Raw genomic sequence first — 21,174 nt, 5'->3', positions numbered from 1 at the left:
TGTTTGGGAGAGGAAGAGTGTAAAGCACGAAGGATGATGCCGTGCATGATATGGTGAGTGAGTGTAATGCACGAAGGGTGATGTCCTATCGATATTATGAGTGATAATACACGAAGGGTGACGTCGTGTCAAGATTTGAGAGCTAATGCAGGAAGGGTGATGTCGTGCCGATATTGTGAGGAATAATGCACTAATGGTGATGCTGTGCCATAAGTATGTGAGGTAATGCATGAAGGGTGATGTCGTGCCATTTTTGTTATTTTATATGGTGAGGATGAGAGTAAAAGCACGAAGGGTGATACCGTGCACGTGTTTCCATTTCATTATTTTGTGGATTTAGATATGATGTTCATTATGCTTTGTTATTAATGTTTCTTTATTGGTTTATTGTTAGAATCTTTTATTCACCGCAGTATGTCCCCTTCCCACCTTATTTTGTTGATTCTTGTTATTATGATTATGTCTGTATATGATTTAACTTCACAGGTCTATTTGATCGTCGTGTCCTAGCCTCGTCACTACTTCGCCTAACCTCGTCACTACTTCGCCGAGGTTAGGCTCGACACTTACTGAATACATGGGGTCGGTTGTACTGATACTATTCTTTGCACTATTTTGTGCAGATTTTGGTACCGGACCGGGTGAGTAGCCGAGATAGCTGCCTTCAGTCCAGAGAGACCCAGGTAGATCTGCTGGCGTCCGCAGAGCCTAAAGTCCCCCTTTCCTGTTTAGCTTTTCTACTGTCTCTTTTCATTCCGAGAACAGTTGTACTTTTCTTTCCAGACTTGTATTTGTAGTAAAAATCTTAGTCATTCGTGAATTTGTGATTCGTGGGTAGACATGTATTGAAGTATTTGGATTTATTTTAATTTCTTCTGTGCTTTTCATTTGTTTAGCTATAATTACTGTTTATAACTATTTGGGTTGAATGTTAATGTGTTGAATCGTAATAGTTGGATTGCCTACCTTTCACGAGTAGGTACTATCACGACTCCCGAGGGTGGGGAATCCGGGTCGTGACAAGTTGGTATCAGAGGTCTAGGTTGCTTAGGTCTCACAATTTACGAACAAGCTAGGTAGAGTCTGAGGATCGGTACGGAGACGTTTGTGCTTATCCCCCAGAGGCTACAATGTTTAGGAATAACTTCACATCTATTCTTCTCTGTCGTGCAATTTGACTTCTCAATATTAATTGAACTTCTACTTTGCTCTTTCGCAGATGGCGAGATCACGTGCTTCTTCATCCGCTGATCAGCAGCCTGAGCCCCCAGTGGCAGGTCCTACAAGGGGTAGAGGATGAGGTCGAGGCCGTGCTAGAGGCCGGGGTAGGGGTAGGGTTTAGCGCAGCAGCACCAGCGGCGGAGCCTCAGGCAGAGTTTGAGGAGGAGGCTCTAGCCCAGACCATTCCAGCAGGGCCAGCTCAGGTCCCAGAGGGATTCATCGACACCCCGGTACTCCAAGATGCTTTAGTCCGTCTAGTGCGCCTTATGGAGAGTGTCGCTTAGGCAGGTTTACTTCCTATAGCACCAGCCGTCTCTCAGGAAGGGAGAGTACAGACTCCCGCTACTCGCACTTCAGAGCAGATGGCTCCTCAGTTCAGACTCCACCAGCTCAGCCAGTTAGGGTAGTTTAGCCAGGTGTTATGGCTTAGACCAGTGATGGAGCAACTATGTCTGCCGATGCTTTGTGGAGATTGGACAGGTTCACCAAGCTCTTCACTACTACTTATGGTGGTACATCTTCAGAGGATCCCCAGGACTACTTGGACAGCTGTCATGAGGTTCTATGGAACATGGGGATAGTAGAGACCAATGGGGTCGACTTTGCTGCTTTTCGCCTGTCCGATTTCGCCAAGACTTGGTAGAGGGATTATTGTTTGGCTAGACCAGCTGAGTCGCCTACTTTGACTTGGGATCAGTTCTTTCAACTATTTTTGGAGAAGTTTCTACCTATCACTCAGAGGGAGGACTATCGGAGGTAGTTTGAGCGCCTCCAGCAAGGTTCTATGACCGTCACTCAGTACGAGACCAGATTCATTGCCTTGGCCCGTAAGGCTCTTATCATACTTTCCACTGAGAGAGAGAGGGTGGGGAGGTTCATTGAAAGGCTCGCTCAGCCGATTCGATTGTAGATGGATAAGGAGACAGGGAGCGAGATTTCTTCTTCAGGATGCGGCCAATGTGGCCAGGAGAGTTGAGATGGTTATATCATAGGGGAGTGGTCAGGGGTCTAATAAGAGGCCCCGTCATTCTGGCAGGATCAGTGGTGCCTCGTCTAGAGACAGGGATTCTTTTGGTAGGGGCCATCCTTCTAGGCCATTTCATTCAGCACTTCAGGCTTCTCATAGTGCTCTAGGAGGTCATGGTTCTCATATGCAGTATTCTGATAAGTTGCCCTACAGTGCACCACCAGCTCCTATCAGTACACTGTCACTCCAGAGTTTTCAGGATGGTTACTCAGGCTATCAGGGTCAGTAGTCCCAGTAGCAGAGGGCTTGTTATACTTGTGGCGATGCTAAACATATTGCTAGATTTTTCCCTCGAGCACCAAGCAACTCTCAGCATCACGGTTCATATGCCATGGTTCAGGCACCGAGTGTTCCACTGCTCGCTCAGCTAGCTAGAGGTAGGGGTCGAGGTGTTAGAGTTTGAATGATTTTATAGGCATGTTGTCATGTTTGGTTGAGGTCTTGAGGGCCTCGGGTGAGTTTTGGGTGGTTGAATGGATCCAAAAGCCTTCATATTAACTCCACAAAAGCCCTATATGATCTTGAGTTGAATGACGCTTGCATTAGTGAATACTTACATGAGGGGCAAGCATATGGTACTTAGAGCCGGACTTGTGACCTTTCCTTGTGAGAGACGAGTGAATTCCCATTAACCTCAGTTTGTGTGCTAATACTCTAAAAAGGTGAGGTTCGCTTAGGGAGAGTTTAGGATGTGTGAGTTTGGGTTCCACAATGACCAAAGTAATTGAGAGAGTTCTTTGATGTAATGAGTCAACTCTTGATGCTCTTGTGTCACACTTGATCTATGGTTTTTCAAAGTTTAAATGTTATTAATGATTCATTCGTATTGAGGGCAATTGTTAGTCCCAATTGAAGCTTGTTGAGGTTACTTTAGGATAGCTGGAAATACTTGAATTTTCCCTTAAGGGGTAGGACTTATTTTGTTTGCTTGAGGACAAACAAAGGCTTAAGTTTGGGGGAGTTGATAACTAGGGATTTTAATGTGTTTCATGCTCCTTCTTGCTTATGATTTTATAATAAATTGTTACAAAATAGTCCCAAAAGGCTCATAAGTTGTGCTTGATTGCAAGTTTGATCGACAGAGTGATGAAATGTCAAAGATCAGCTCAAAAGGAGTGAAACCTGCTCAAGTATCAAAGACAAGGCAATCTGAGAGCAAAAAAAGGCCTAGTGCGGCCGCATTCGACTTTGTGCGGTCCGCACTAGGTGGTTCAGAGAGTTGGCAAAAATGGGTTTCGGGTAACGCGGCCGCAGTACACATTTTGCGGTCCGCGGTGAAGGCTCCGCGGCCGCGCTATCATTATGTGCGGTCCGCGTAAGAGAGATTCAAAGAGGTGAAATTTGCCATGGTTCAAGCTGCGCGGTCCGCAGTCATACTTGTTTGGACCGCATTAGAGATCTCCGCGACCGTGGTCCATTCTACGCGGTCCGCGGAGCCCAAGTTCAGAGAGCCCAGAATTGAAGTCCAAGAGCCTAGCGCGGCCGCGGTCCATTTTATGCGGCCCGCGCTGACCCCGCAGGGGTATTTTGTCCAGTTTTTCCAGCCTAGTATAAATAGAACATTTTGCCATTTTTAAGTCATCAGTTATTTCCAGAACGTAGCTGCGCTTGTGAGAAGCTCTTGTGTAGCCATTTTTGGCATCTTAACTTAGATTTTACGATAGATTCTCTGTATTTACATTAGCTTTTAAATTAATATGTTTTGTTCTTCATTTATTTCTCTATTTTCTCCTTCAAGCATGAGTAGCTAAACCCATTAGTTAGGGTTGTGGCTCAACCCTAGTATGGGTAATTGATGGGTGTTGCCATCTATTGTTAGAATTGACTATGGGTGTTTGTTATTTGGGTAAATTTTAAGGTTTAATCTATGAATTGGTGGTTGCAAACACTGGTTTGTGCTAAGTTGACTTGGCTCTTCTCGAGAAAGAGAGCCTAAGTCTCCAAAATTGACCCAACAAGGAATTGGGATGGACTCAAGAGAATTGATAGTCCCAATTAAAGGGTTAAATCTCAAGAGAGTAATTACCCAACTTGAACTCTAGTTGTTTGAGCTAATTTGCCTACCCATTTAGTCTCGAGAGAGTTAATTAGGCAAAATCACTCTCTCTACCGAGAGGTGTGAGAGTGGGTAAAATTGTGCAACGGTTAAATCATATTTCCCCAATCATGTCAATCGAATCTTAGAAGTATTTACCCGTCAATTAGCCACCTAGGTGAAAGTCACTACCCTATTGCCTTTCTACCTATTAGATTCAACTCTAGCAATTTTCTTATTAGCATAATTTAGTTCTAATTAGTAATTGATAATATTAGTTTGTTAAAGAAAATTCAAAAGATGTTTGGAAGTGACATTTGGAACAATTACACAACTCTAGTCTAGATAGATATTCAACTCTATTCCTAACTCCATGTGGAAATCGATCCCGACCCTCATATCGGGTAAAATTTATTGCGACCCTCTCTTCCTACTTTTTAGTAGTGTGGAGTTGGCAGCAATCACTTGGAATACCAAAAAATCAATTCCAAGAGGCGACTCTGAACAATAAAATAATCCCTATTTCAAAATTATCACTTTAATTGGAAAAACTCTTTAATCCACAACAATCCATAAAACATAAATATCTTTTGGGGGTAGGAAAAAGGGGTGTGACATATAGATTACCGGTAGTTAAACAAGGTTACAATCAAGAATAAGTATCCATTGCCGAGGATTGATGATTTGTTTGATTAGCTTCAGGGTGCCAAGGTATTTTCAAAGATTGACTTAAGATCTGGCTACCATCAGTTGAGGATTAGGGCATCCGATGTCCTAAGACAGCTTTCCGCACTTAGTACAGGCATTATGAGCTCTTGGTGATGTCATTTGGGTTGACAAATGCCCCATCAACTTTTATGGATTTGATGAACCGAGTGTTCAAGCCTTACTTGGATTCGTTCGTGATAGTCCTCATTGATGATATTTTGATTTATTCCCGCAGCCGGGAGGAGCATGAGCAGCATCTGAGAGTGTTCCTCCAGACTTTGAAAGATAATTAGTTGTAAGCTAAGTTTTCGAAGTGTGAGTTCTGGTTGAGTTCAGTTGCTTTCTTGGGTCATGTTGTATCAGCAGAGGGTATTCAGGTAGATCCGAAGAATATAGAGGTAGTCAAGGACTGGCCTAGACCCGCATCAGCTATAGAGATCTGGAGTTTCTTGGGTTTGGTAGGCTATTATCGTCGGTTTGTGGAGGGGTTTTCATCTATTGCAGCCTCGATGACCAGGTTGACCCAAAAGGGTGCCTAGTTCAGGTGGTCGGACGAGTGTGAGGTGAGCTTTCAAAAGCTCAAGACAGCTTTGACTACAACGCCAGTGTTGGTTTTGCCCACAGGTTCAGGGTCATATACAGTCTATTGTGATGCATCTCGTATTGGACTTGGCACGGTGTTGATGCAGGATGGCAAGGTCATTGCTTATGCTTCGCGTCAGTTGAAGACTCATGAGAAGAACTATCCGGTTCATGATTTGGAGCTAGCAGCCATTGTTCCCGCGTTGAAGATTTGGAGGCATTATCTGTATGGCATGGCATGTGAGGTGTTCACGGATCACAAAAGTTTGCAATACTTGTTCAAGCATAAGGAGCTAAATTTGAGGCCGAGAAGGTGGTTGGAGCTATTAAAAGACTATGATATCACCATCTTATATCATCCGGGAAAGGCCAATGTGGTGGTCGATGCTTTGAGTAGGAAGTCAACCAGTATGGGCAGTCCTGCATATATTCCAGTCGGTGAGAGACTGCTTGCCTTGGATGTTCAGGCCTTGGCCAATCAGTTCGTGAGGTTAGATATTTCTGAGCCCAGCCGTGTGTTAGCATGCACAGTCGCTCGTTCTTCTTTATTGGAGCGTATCCGAGATCGGTGGTATGATGATCCGCATTTGTGTGTCTTTAGGGACACGGTGCTGCATGGTGGTGCCAAGCAGGTTACATTAGGTGATGATGGGGTTTTGAGGTTGCAGGGTCGAATTTGTGTGCCTAATGTGGATGGGCTCCGAGAGTTTATTTTAGAGGAGGCCCATAGTTCCCGGTACTCTATTCATTCGGCCGCTGCTAAGATGTATCAGGATTTGCGGCAGCATTATTGGTGGAGGAGGATGAAGAAGGATATTGTGGCGTATGTGGCTCGGTGTTTGAATTGTCAGTAGGTAAAGTAAGAGCATCAGAGACCTGGTGGTTTGTTCCAGAAGATTGAGATTCCTGTGTGGAAGTGGGAGCATATCACTATGGATTTTGTTGTTGGACTCCCACGGACTCAGAGGAAGTTCAATATAGTGTGGGTTATTGTTGAGTTGACTAAGTCAGCATATTTCATTCCTGTGGCGGTCTCCTATTCTTCCGAGAGGTTAGTTGAGATCTGTATCCGAGAGATTGTCCGTCTTCATGATGTGCCCATGTCTATCATTTCGGACCGAGGTACGTAGTTTACCTCACATTTCTAGAGAGCATTTCAGCTTGAGTTGGGCACACGGGTCGAGTTGAGCACAACATTTCATCCTTAGACGGACGGGTAGTCCGAGTGTACTATTCAAATTTTGGAAGATATGCACTGAGCTTGTGTCATTGACTTTGGAGGCTTGCGGGATCAATTTTTGCCTTTAGCAGAGTTTGCCTACAACAATAGCTACCAGTCGAGTATCCAGATGGCTCCTTATGAGGCTTTATATGGTAGGCGGTGTCGGTCACTAGTTGGATGGTTTGAGCCGGGAGAGGCTCGTTTGTTGGGTATGGATCTAGTATAGGATGCCTTGGACAAGGTCAGGATCATTCAGGATAGGCTTCGTACAGCTCAGTCTAGGCAAAAGAGTTATGCCGACCGTAAGATTCGTGATTTGACATTCATGGTCGGTGAGCGGGTGTCGCCTATGAAGGGTGTGATGAGATTTGGGAAGAGGGACAAGCTTAGCCCTACGATCATTGGCCCATTTAAGATTCTTGATCGAGTGGGAGAGGTGGCTTACAGACTTGCGTTGCCGCCGCTTATCAGTCGTACATCCAGTGTTTCATGTGTCCATGCTCCAGAAGTATCACGACGATCCACCCCATGTGTTAGATTTCAACACTGTCCAGTTGGACAAGTATTTGTCCTATAAGGAGGAGCCGATAGCTATTCTAGATCGGCAGGTTCGTTAGTTGAGATCGAAGAGCTACCAAGTTCGCATTTGCAAGCCAGGCTTCGCAATTGCGAAGCCTGCAGGCCTGCAAAACACCAGTAATTTCCTAGGTCCAAATTTCACTCCGTGGCCTATCCAAAACTCATCCGAGCCATCGAGACTCCAAACCAAATAATACGGACTTGCTCGTGCGATCAAATCATCAAAACAACATCAATAACTATGAATCAAGAACTTTCAAAGTTTTAAATTTTTACAACTAAGGTTCTGAATCACGTTATATGACCTCCGTTTCTTACGAAATTTTATAGGCTCAACTTAAATCACATATAAGACCTGTACCGGGCTCCGGAACAAAAATACGGGCCCGATACCATTAAATTCAAACATATTTCATTTCCAAAAGCTCACATATATTCTAGAAAATAATTTTCTTTAAAAATTCATTTCTCGGGCATGGGACCTCGGAATTCGATTCTGAGCATACGCCCAAGTCCCTTATTTTCCTATGGACCCTCCGGGACCGTCAAATCACGAGTCCGGGTCCGTTTATCCAAAATATTGACCGAAGTCAACCTAAATTTATTTTAAAAGCAAAATTCACCATTTGTCAAAGATTTTCACATAATGGCTTTCCGGATACAAGCCCGGACTGTGCACAAACATCGAGTTGAGACAAAAAGGAGGTTTTAAGGCCTCGGAACACAGAATTTAGTTCTAAAACAAAACAACCGTTTGTTCTCGAACGGACATAAGAATGAAGTACCTGAGTCGGACCAAAGATGGGGATAACGGCTTCGCATATCGAACTTGGACTCCTAGGTCGATGCCTCAACAGGCTGACCTCTCTACTAAACACGAACAGAAGCAGTAGAGGAGATTCTCCCCCCGTTGCTAGAGGTCGGGGAAGGGCTTCAACTCCTATTAGAGGACGATGGCGTCCTAGGGTTGCTCCTATTGTACCACCAGTAGATCTAGTGGAGGATCTTATTATTGAGGATTAAGATGAGGCAGCTGCAGCTGAGCCAGCCCTGGCAGATTTCATGACTGCACTGGCATTCCATGAGTTCTTAGGTAGTATGTTACGGTTCATGGACTCTATGATGCAGGCTGGTTTTTTTCTAATGGACCTAGCCATATCTCAGGCAGAGGGGGAGCACAGACCCTAGCGCTCAGGCTCCAGGGCATGCTGCTATCGTTTATTAGACCTCAGATGCACTAACTATGGACAAGGCCCAACTAGTTACAGCGGCTGTGTCGGAGCCTGTACCAGTCGCGACCGTTGATCAACAGGAACATCTAGACAAATGGACTAGACTTCGCCCTCCTAAGTTTGGGGGTGAGGGTTAGAGGACCTGGAGGATTTCGTTAATCGGTGCAAGGATAGGCTATGAAACATAGGGATATTGGAATCCAACGGGGTGGACTTCACCACATTTAAGCTTGAGAGCAAGGTCCAAATATAGTGTCGAGCTTACCTCTTTAGCAGGCCAGCAGGTTCACCTCCCTTGTGTAACGACTCGGCCAGTCGTTTTGAAAGTATTAGCCCCGATCCCTTGTTTACTACTTCCCCTGTATCTTTTTCTGCTTATGTGACTTGCCGGGAAGTTTTGTTTGTGGTTTCAGATGTTTTGGGACATTTAGTCCCTAAAACGGAAGCTTAAGTTCTAGGATTTTAACCGTAGTTGGAATTGTGTGAAGACGACTCTAGAATGGAGTTTTGTCGATTTCGTTAGCTTCGTTGGGTGATTTTGGACTTAGGAGCATGTTCGGATTGTGTTTTGGAGGTCTGTAGCTAAATTAGGCTTGCAATGGCGAAAGATGAATTTTTTGGAAGTTTGACAGGAAGTGGACTTTGTTATATCAGTTTGAGTTGTGTGTTTACTTTTGAGACTACGAGGTGGTACCTCAGGATTTCTCCCTGCATATTTACTTTTGAGACTACGAGACGGTACCTCGGGAGTTCTCCTTACATATTTACTTTTGAGACTACGAGGCGGTGCCCCGGGAGTTCTCCCTGATATTTACTTTTGAGACTACGAGGTGGTACCTTAGGAGTTCTCCCCACACATTCACTTTTAAGACTACCAGGCGGTACCTCGGGAGTTCTCCCTGCACATTTACTTTTGAGACTACGAGGCGGTACCTCGGGAGATCTCTTTACATATTTAATTTGGGACTACGAGACAGTATCTTGGTAGATCCCCTGCTGCTTATCCCTATGTGTTGTACTGCTATTTTGTTGTGTTTTCCTATTAGTTAAATTCCAGTCTCTTATTATATTGCTACATTCTCCTGCTTTATTTATTACATACCAGTGGGCTCGACCTGACCTCGTCACTACTCGACCGAGATTAGGCTTGGCACTTACTAGGTACCATTGTGGTGTACTCATGCTACTCTTCTGCACATGCTTTGTGTGCAGATCCAGGTGCTTATTATCAGCCACATCATTAGTGAGCAGTGACAGTTTGGAGACTTCAAGGTATATTTGCTGCGTTCGCAGACCTCGGAGTCCCCCTCTATTCTCTCCTATGTCAATTACCTTCTGTATTTGTTTTATTAGACTCTGGTGTATATAGATACTAGATTCCTCTTGTAGCTTGTGACTTATGATGTTTCGGGTTTTGGGAAGACTGTGTGTTTATAGAGTATTGGTTATTATACATGCCAAGAGGCATTGTTACCAGTTATTTAGTTATCCGTTGCAGTTAGTTGTTAAGATTTACTTTCATTTTTGTTCTTTCCGCAATTTGTTAGGCTTACCTAATCGTAGAGACTAGGTGCTATCACAATGTTTTACGGAGGGAGTTTTGGGTCGTGACACCTTGACTTGGTCTCAGTTTACACATCTGTTCTTGGAGAAGTACATACCACCTTCTGAGAGAGAGGAGCTTCGGGGTCAGCGACTCCGTCAGGTCATATGTATATGACCGACTATGAGGTGAGATTCAATGACTTGTCTCGCCGTGTAGCTATTATACTCCCCATAAATGCAGCGAGAGTGTGGAGGTTCATTACAGGTCTGCACCCTGAGATTCAGGTTTTTATGGCCCGTAAGACAGAGATAGGGAATCTCTTTCATCAGGTTGTGGATATAGCTCAGAGGATCGAGCGTATTCACAACAGCAGTGGAGAGTTTGCGCTGAGGGGTAAACGGCCCCGGTAATGCGAACTATGGCCTGGGCTGCATGGGACGCAAATGTTATGTATTTATCGCAAATGCAACAGCAGCATCGCAAATGCGAAGAGAACAGGAATCCTCAGGGTTCGCAAAAGCGAACCCCTGTTCGTAAATGCGAGGAAAGCAGCCTTTGAAGGGGTTCGCAATTGTGAACCCTGGTCGCAATTGCGACATCTACGACCTGCAAATTCATAACTTAGCCGAAAATCTTTCATTTTTTAAACTCTTTCAAAACATAAACTCTCTTGGGCGATTTTCCAAAGAAAAGTTCTTCTCCAAATCGATTGTAAGTCATTTCTAACTCGTTTTATTCAATCTTTAATATCTTTTCACATGATTTCAACTCAAAATCAAGGTTTTTATGGGGGAAATTGGGTGTTTTGGATAGAACCTAGGTTTTTCAATTTTGAGGATTTGGACCTCGATTTGAGGTCCGATTTCAAAATAAATTACATATTTGGGTTCGTGGGTGAATGGGTAATCGGATTTTGGTTCGAACCTCAGGTTTTGACCATGTGGGCTCAGGGTCAATTTTTGACTTTTTGAGGAAAACATTGAAAAACCTATTTTCATGCATTAGAATTGATTCATTTAGCATTTATTGATATAATTAAGTAACTTGTGGCTAGATACAAGCGAATTGGTGGTGGAAACGAGAGGTAAAGCGGTAGCTGAGGCTTGAATTGTGTTCGTGGCATCGAGGTAAGTGTTTGGTCTAACCTTAGCTTGAGGGATTATGAGTTGTGTGTTATTTGCTATATGTTAATTGTGGAGTACAACGTATAGGCATGGTAACGAGTATCTATACGTTGGTATCAAGCATGCTCGTAGGTCTAGTGTTATAATTGTTGTGACTCCGTTGAGATTTATGCACGCTTAATATGTTGATTATCATTATTGGTTCCCTTTCCGGGATGTTATTGTTTATGATATTGTCTCCCTTGCCAGGATGTTATTGTTATGACATTGTCTCCCTTGCTGGGATTTTATTGTTTACGATATTGTTTCCCTTTTCGGGATGTTGTTGTTATACTCTTGTTCCCTTGCCAGAATTCTTTTGTGATTGATGTTGATTTGTAAGTGGGATCGGGTGGCACGCCACAACGGAAACATATGAAATGGGAGCGAGTTGCATGCCTGCAACAAGATATATGAAATGGGAGCGGGTTGCACACCTGCAACGAGATATATGAAATGGGAGCGGGTTGAACGCTTGCAACGAGATATATGAAATGAGAGCGGGTTGCATGCCTGCAACGAGATTTATAAAATGGGAGAGGGTTGCACGCCTGCAACGAGATTTATGAAATGGGAGCGGGTTGCACGCCTGCAACGAGATATATGAAATGGGAGCAGGTTGCACGCCTGCAACGAGATATGTGAAATGGGATCGGGTTGCACGCCTGCAACAATAAAGAAATGAAAGTGAATACTGTGTGTGATGACCCAAAATGTCATCTTTAAATTAACTAATTATCTCGGTATTTGAAGACCTTGAAAAGCACTATCAATAATTCCTCGACTTGCGTGCACAGTCCATATAATTTTTCGGAAGGTTTTTATATAAAAAATGAATTAAATTGTGAACTAAAGTTTTAAAACTCAACCGAGTTAACTTCGGTCAACATTTTGAGCAAACGAACCCGGATAAAAGTTTTGACCATTCCGATAGTTCCGTATCGTAATTTGGGACTTGGTCATATGCCCGAAATTGAATTCGGAGGTCCCTAGATCAAATTACCGCCATTTAACGGAATCTAGAAATCTAAGGCTAAAGATTTTTTAAGTTTGACCGGAGATTTGACTTTTGAGGAAAAGACCCCGGAATGGAATTTTGATGATTTCAATAGTTTCGTATGGTGATTTTGGACTTACACACATGTTCGGATTTGGATTTGGAAGTCTGTAGGATAATTCGGCGCATTTTGGCGAAAGCTGGAAAATAGAAGATTTTTGGAAAGTTTGACCGAGGGTTGACTTTTTGATATCGGGGTTAGAATCCAGTTCTGAAAATTTTCATAGCTTCATTATGTCATTTATGACTTGTATGCAAAATTTGAAATCATTCGGACTTGATTTGATAGGTTTTTGCATCGAATATAGAAGTTGGACGTTCTCAGATTCATTAGGCTTAAATTGGGGTGTGATACACGGTTTTAGCATTTTATGACGTGACTTGAGGTTTCAACTAAGTTCGTATGATGTTTTAGGACTTGTTGGTGTATTTTTTTGAGGTCCCGAGGGCCTCGGGTGGATTTCGGAAGGTTAATGGATCAATTCGGACTTGTATTTTATCTATTGAAATTTTCTGGGTAGTTTCTGCATTTTTTGCACGCATGAACAGTGACCGCACCTGCGTGAACAGTATCCATGTACAGTACCAGAAATTTTCTGGACAGATTTAATTCCAGCAGTCCGGGTTTTGGGTCATTTTTGACTTCAAAGCTCGAATTTTGGCAATTTTGAGCGAGAAATCACGGGAATTCTTGAGGTAAGTCCTTTGTGATCATTATTAGTCAATATTATTGTATTATCATTGAATATCCCAGCTAGATTACGTGTTTTTGAGGTTTAAATCGGGAATTTGGGCGTAAGGATTTGAAAATAAGATTTGATGATTTGGAGGCCGAATTATTGTCGGATTTTGGTAAAATTTGTATGGTTGGACTCGTGGTTGGATGGGGGTTCGTATTTCGTGATTTTTGTCGGGTTCCGAGACGTGGGCCCCACGGGCGAATTTTTAGTGCAATTTCAGATTTTTAATGGAAAATGTAGAATTTCATGTGGAATTAATTCCTATTTTTTTTATTGACTGAATCGAATTATTTTGGCTAGATTCGAGGCATTCAGAGGTCGATCTGAGAGGCAAAGGCATTTCAAAGTCGGATTTTTGCTCGGATTGAGGTAAGTAACAGTTATAAATCTGGTCTTGAGGGTATGAAACCTCGGACATTGTGTCGTATGACTATTTTGGAGGTGACAGACGTGTGGGCGTGCACTATAGGGATTGTGACTTGATCCGTCCCGCGAGACTGTGGAATTAATTGGCCTACTGTTTAAATATGTTCCCTCTGTTTTCATAGAAATTGACTGTACTTCATGTTAAAAATCATGTTTAGGCCTTATGTGATCACTGCTGAGACCTGCGAGGTCGTGTACTTACTGAATTAGCTGCTATTACTGTTTTGTACTCAGTCATAGCTTTTCTTGCTTATTATGCCTTCGTCTCTTGTTGTTCATTGTTGATACATGACATTACCTCTCTTTGGGTTGTTTATATGATTTTTGAGAGCCCGAGAAACTGGAGAGATTGATGACTGAGTGAGGCCGAGGGCCTGATCTTTGAGGATATTTATGGGATCGGGCTGCACGTCGCAACATGTTGTTACTGATTTATGACTGAGTGAGGCTGAGGGCATGATCTATGAGGATATTTATGGGATCGGGCTGCACACCGCAACATGTTGTTATTGATTTATGATTAAGTGAGGCCGAGGGCCTGAGTGATTTATGCCACGAGGTGGCTTGTTATAGCGCTTGGGATGAAAGAGCCCCTCCGGAGTCTGTACACACCACCAGTGAGCGCAGGTACCTACTGAGTGCGAGTGCTGAGTGCGAGCGCCGAGTGCTGAGCGACTGGGAGTAATAAGTGAATATGAGGAATGAGTGATTGTGAGGTTAGAGTGAATGGGAGGACAGAGTAACTGTTATTCTGAGAAAATACATTTACTTTATTACTGTTGCATCGCAGATGTCATATCACTGTTTTGAAAATTATTGAAAGATATTACTTACTGCTCAGTCAAATTTGATATCTGGTTTATTGAGTACGTACTGATGTGACTTAAACTATTAAATTGAAAGTATGACTACTCTTATTTGAAAGTTATTGAGATAACTGTATTTGCATAGCTCGTCACTACTTCTCCGTTCCTTATTTATTTCTGTTACTTACTGAGTTGGTGTACTCACGTTACCCCCTGTACCTCGTGTACAGATCTAGACACTTTTGGTCATGGCGGTTGCTGATTGAGGAGTCAGACTCAGGAGACTATTGAGGTAGCTGCATGGCGTTCGCTGACCTTGACTCTCCTTTCCTTTCATATTCTATTGTTCTATATTTTCAGACGGTGTTTTATCAGTCGGATGTTGTTATCATTTAGATGCTCATGCACTCAGTGACACCGAATTTTAGGGATGGATTGTTTAGTATTTTTGGAGTTATATTCTATTCTTAAAGATTTTATTTAATATTAACTACTTCCGCCTTTATTTAAAAGTTCTACTGTGTTGAGATGTTGAGTTGAGGCTTGCCTTGTACCACAATAGGCGCCATCACGACATGTGAGATTTTGGGTCGTGACACTATGTTTGCTTTCCTCATTATTGTTGGCAAATAAATTATGGTTTCTTTACATTACTCTTTAGTATTTTGTTGTTATCTTATGCTCCCCAAAGTATGTTTTACCCTCCCCATCTTTAACTGTGAATATCTGCTTTTATTCCCCGTTGTATATGATTTAACTGCACAGATTTATTTGGTAGTCTGGTCCTAGCCTCGTCACTACTTCGTCGAGGTTAGGCTAGGCACTTACCAGCACATGGAGTTGGTTGTGCTGATACTATACTCTGCACTGTGTGCATATCCCAGTGCAGTAGCTTTTGGACCGCAGTGACGGTGCTGTCTTCAGTCCATTCAGGCGACCCGAGGTAGTCCTGCAGACGTCCGCAGGCCTTGGCGTCTCATTCTATCTTTCTATACTGTTTCTTCTATGTATTTTTGAAACAGTTTGTATTTATCTTTTGAACCTTTTTTTGTAGTACTCTTAGATAGACTGTGAAATTGTGACACCAGATCTGGGTAGCTTTTAGTTATGCAATTGTGTTGGTAATATTGAGATCGTTACATTTCTTTTCTTCCGCTTATTTAATTCAGTTGTTTATATGATGTTGTTCACTATTGTTAAAGGGTTAAAATATATGAAAAAGGTTAAGTAATTGGAATAATTGGCTTGCCTAACTTTCATTAGTAGGCACCATCACGACCCCCGAGGGTGGCAAATCCGGGTCGTGACATAAAAAATGCTTAAAATGGTAATTTTTCAAATTTGGTCGCAATTTTTGGAGTTTGGGATTTTAACGATCTCCGATTGATATGAAATTTGGTAGGTTTATCGGAAATAGTCCAGTGAACAATACCCACTTCTATGTAGTGAAACGTTAATTTTAGCTTTTTAAGACTATTTAAATGGGGTATTGAGTTTTTTTAAATTATGGAATTTAATCCTCGGAGAAAGTTCGTGGTTATGATAAAGTGGTGAAAGGAATTAACCCATATGGTCTCCTTTTTTTATTTATAGTAAGATAATAAATTTATGCATTGACATTAGGTCTCCCTCCATATCGGATAAATTTATTGTGACAACCTGGCCGGTCGTCTTAAGAATTAATGCCCTGATCCCCTATTAACTACTTTCCCCAAGTTTATTTCTGCTAATGTGATTTGTTGGGATGTTCGATTTTGAGTTTCGGGGAGTTTTAGGACAGTTAGTCCCTAAATGAGAGCTTAAGTATTGGAAAAGTGACCGTAGTCGGAACAGTGTGGAGATGGCCTTGGAATGGAAATCCAATGTTTCCGTTAGCTCCGTTCAGTGATTTCGGAGTTAGGAGCGTGTTCGGATTGTGTTTTAGAGGTCCGTAGCTAATTTAGGCTTGAAATGCCGAAAGTTGAATTTTGGAAGTTTCCGGTTCGATAGTGAGATTTTGATCCGAGGGTCAGAATGGAATTCCGAGAGTTTCAGTAGTTCCGTTATGTCATTTGGGATGTGTGTGCAAAGTTTCAGGTCATTCGGACGTGGTTTGGTTGGGTTTTTGATCGAAAGCGGAATTCGGAAGATTTTTGAAACTTAGGCTTGAATCCGATGTGTTTTGGTTGTTTTGATGTTGTTTGATGTATTTTGAAGATTGGTACAAGTTTGAATAAGGTTTTATGATATGTTGACGCCTTTGGTTGAGGTCCCGGGGGCCTCAGGTGTGTTTCAGATGCTCAACGGATCATTTCAAGTTGTTAAAAAGTTGCAGGTTTTTGTTCAGCTGTTGCAGAGGGATTTTACCCTTCGCGTTCACGAGTGGACCCTCGCGTTCACGAAGAGTCAGTGGGGGTTTGATGGAATTTTGCTTTCGCGTTCGCTAAGGGTGGTGATGTTTGAGCATCGCGTTCACGTAGAAGGAAGTGGTCAGTTGGGTTCGAGGTGGAATTGCTCTTCGCATTCGCGAGAGGTGTAACACGTTCGCGAAGGGTTGGTCTGTGGAAGCATCGCGTTCGCGAGAGCAGTGTTGCATTCGCATAAGAGGACTTTTGGTCAACGACTTTATGTTCTTCGCGAATGCGAGGCCTTGACCGTGTTCACGAAGAAGGAATTATAATACCTGGGCAGAATGTTTAAAAAGGGTTATTTCGCGAATTTTAGCCTAGTTTCCTCCATTGTTAGGCGATTTTGAAGCTTTTTGAAGAAGGTTGAAGAGGGATTCAAGGGGAATCACTTGGAAGTAACATTTTTGACTTCATAACTCATTTTTATGTGATTAAATACTTGATTAGTGGTGGAAAATTTTGGAGAAATAGGTAATTGGGCTTGAGTTTAAGAGACCTTTAAATGAGGATTTGAGGGGTCATTTGGACTCCGATTTCAGTGTTCTTATTATGTATAGACTCGTAAGAGTACTAGGTTTTTGAAAATGTAAATTTCGCCCTATTCTGAGATGTGGGCCCGAGGGGTGTTTTGGTCATTTTTCATAATTTCCCGTATTAGCTTAGACTTTAATTGTAGAATCAGTTAATTGAAGTGTTATCTACATTATGAAATTGAATTGAATAGATTTGAGCCATTTGAAGTCGAGTACTCGTGGCAAGAGCGTGGTTTCAGATTGATTTTTGAGCCGGTTCGAGGTAAGTGGCTTGTCTAACCTTGTGTGGGGGACCTTCCCCTTAGGATATGATATATTTGGTAATTGAATTTCCCTGTACATGAGGTGACGAGTGCGTACTTGATCTAATTGTTGAAAATCCGGTTTTACTTTAAGTATTTCAATTGAGTTCCTTTTTCCTGCTTTATCCTACTTGCGAATTTAGCCTGTTGTAGTTTAGAAAAGCATGTTTAGTTGACTTAATTGCCTATTTACTTAAACTGCTTTAATTACATTTCGTGAAGCATGTTAGGTTAGAATTAACTGCTTACTTGGTACGAAATTTGCATTTAATTGGGTATTCTTGTGTTGCTTCTATGTGTTTTTAATTTGGGACTATGGGACGACATCCCTGGAGATCCCGTGTACGTATTTATGATCTGGACGGAGGTGCGGGATACCAAGAGATCCTCGGGATACCAAGAGATCCCTAGCATATATTCAGGATACCAAGAGATCCTCGGGATACCAAGAGATCCCTAGCATATATTGAGGATTGCGAGAGATCCTCGGGATACCAAAAGATCCCTGGCATATATTGAGGGTACTAAGAGATCCCCGGTTACTTTCCTTATGGTTGCCTTCATCGTTGTTTCCGTTATTGTACTCTTATTATCCTGTGTAGATTCTTACTGTAGATTCTCAATTGTACTGCTTATCTTATCCTGTCATCTTTATATTTATTTAATCTCAGTAGGGCCCTGACCTTCCTCGTCACTACCCAACCGAGGTTAGGCTTGGCACTTACTGAGTACCGCTGTGTTGTACTCATGCCTCTTCTGTGCATGTTTTTCATGTGCAGATCCAGGTACCTCTATTCAGGCTTACCATTCTTGAGGCGAGGCGATTCTACGGGACTTCGAGGTATATTTGCCGCGTCCACAGACCGAGGAGTTTCATTCTATTCCTGCATTTTAGTATTTAGCCCTTTTGTACTTTTGTTCTTGTTAGACATTCCGGAGTTAGAGCTATGTAGTATTTCCTTTTTTCTTAGCTTGTGATTCGTGGGTTTCCGGGTCTTGGATTTGGATATTGGTTTTGGGATATATATATGGTGTATGCCGAGCGGCACATTTAAACATTGTTACTGCCTTATTTCTGTTTTTAACTTGTTTTACTTCCGAAATTTTGGTTTTTCTTCAGCAAATTAGGCTTACCTAGTCGTAGAGACTAGGTTTCGTCACGATGGTTCACGGAGGGCGAACCGGGGTCGTGGCATTTATTATGAACTCACTGGATATAGTTACTAGGTATTGATAACCTGTATTAACTCTCTATTTGAGTTTAAAGGATTGAATCAATTTTGTAACTAAAATACAATCATGATTAAGTGGTGATAGAAATATACTTCTATGGTCTTCCACTATTAATTTTAAGTAAGTAATAAATTTACACGTTGACTTTAGGTCTTCCTCCGTCTCAAATAAATTTATTGTAAGCTCACTAGGTGAAATACTAGTAATTGATATCGTGTACATACTCTCCATCTGAGTATACATATTGGATCAATGGAACTAGAGTTATTAATTATGATGTTCACTTGACTTAAATTAACAGTATACTTTCCATCTGAGTTAAGTCTGTTTTAATTATTGGGTGAATAATCTGGCATTACATATGTATGTTGCATGAGTAGTTCTTTTTTCCAACGAAATTGCTATTCAAGATGCATGACATATATGTGTAGTGTGTTTAAAATTTTTGTACTAAAAGGTTATATATAATTGACTGAAAATAATAGTATACTCTCTATCTGAGTTGGTTCTATTTATTTTTGGATTGTATAATTCTTGCATTATATAATACACTTTGCATGAATGATTCTTTTCCCATCAAAACTTATTATTCCAGATGCATGTATGTATATAAATATTAAATGCAGTCTGAATTTTACTATTCAATGTTTTGACTTATTATGATCTATTTAATATTTTTATCTCAACTCTACAATGACTTTATGCAATTTGTCGTATTACTTGTTAAAATTTTCTTTTAGTGATAAGACATTAATTTAAAGGATGCAATATATGTGCTTTTTGTTAAAAGGAATTTAATTCCGGTTTCTAGGCAAAATAAGAGATGAATATTTATTTTATTTTTCGAATAACTCTTGAGTTATTGAGCGCTTGATACATATTTTATCTCGTGTGGTACATGAATGCATGAACTTGTTATTGTATATTAATGTCTCTCCTGAACAGAACAATATTTGTCTACCTCATAAGAGATATGTTCTTCAAAATTCAGTAAAACTTATCTGTGCACTTTTGTCTAGGTCATAGTAATCTGGATAGGATTTCAAGTTGGTCAAGGATGGACCTTAAGGTTCATTGAAAGTAGAGGCACTACCAACTTGTAGATCCTATTTGGAAGGAAATTTTACTAAAGGTTGTTTCCCTTTAAAAGGAAATAAAGCTAGTGATAAGCTAGAATGAGTCCTTTCTGATTTGTATGGTTAAATGAACATACTGGTAAGAGATAGTTTTGAGTATTTTTGTGACGTTCATAAATGATTACTCAAAATATTAATGTATTTATTTAATGCACCGTAAGTCTTAATGAATTAAGTAATTCAAGATTTTAAGACTTGAAACGGAGAAGCACCAAGGAAATATATTAAGTTACTGCAATTTGATTGTAGTGGCGAGCACCTCTCTAAAGAATTCTTTTGTTACTTATTAGAATAAAGGATTACACCTCAATTGACTACACCGTAAACTCCATAATAGAGTGGTGTAGTTGAAAGAAGAAATAAGTCTCTTTTGGATATGGATAGATTAATGACGTGTTATTCATATTGCCTTATTTTTTTTGGAATATTTCTTAGAAACTGCAAATTACATTCTGAATTTAGTTCCTTCTAAGTTAGTACTTGGGACATCTATAGAACTGTGGACTAAATGTAAGTTCAGTTCGTGGCATGTTCAGATATAGGATTGTCCCGCATATGTGCTGAAAGGGAAAGCGGATATGTAAGTTGGAACTAAGAATGAATAGGTGCATGTTTATTGAATATCCAAGAAAACAAATGGAGTTTTATTTCATTGTCCTAAAGAAAATAAGGCAATTGAAGTTCAAGAACATCAAAACCCACAAGTCGGAATTGACATTCTATTGCATTTAAGTAGTGGGAGAACGTTAATAGACATAATATGCCTTTATCGAGTGAGAGCGATGTTTAAACAGTGAGCACTATAGTAAGAAGTCACTAATATTTCAATGTCGTAAGGTAATGAAGGTAATATTAGTAGTACTTTGTCGTAATGGGAGAATGCTAAAGAAAATCATAGTTCGGTGTACACTCTTGGGATAGTTTCAGTAACGGGATTCCTGAAGAGTTTAATACCAAACTAGATAGTAACGACAAAGCACTACTGGACAAATATTGCATCAGATATAACTTGGCAAGATTCTTTAACAAAACCTTATTTGGTGAAGACTTTTAATAGTCATGTAAAAGAATGCCTAAGAAAGTTGTAGTTGCATGGTTATGAGTCTAAGTGGGAGATTATTGGGGTATATACTATTAACCATACATTTGGATATAGTATATTCTAATAATTGTCATGGTTAAAAATCTAAGTGGGAGATTGTTGGGATATATACTATTAACCATGGGTTTGGTTTAGAT

This window comes from Nicotiana sylvestris, chromosome 8 (assembly GCF_000393655.2).
Source record: "Nicotiana sylvestris chromosome 8, ASM39365v2, whole genome shotgun sequence".
NCBI lineage: Eukaryota > Viridiplantae > Streptophyta > Magnoliopsida > Solanales > Solanaceae > Nicotiana > Nicotiana sylvestris.
This window is presented reverse-complemented; position numbering follows the sequence as displayed.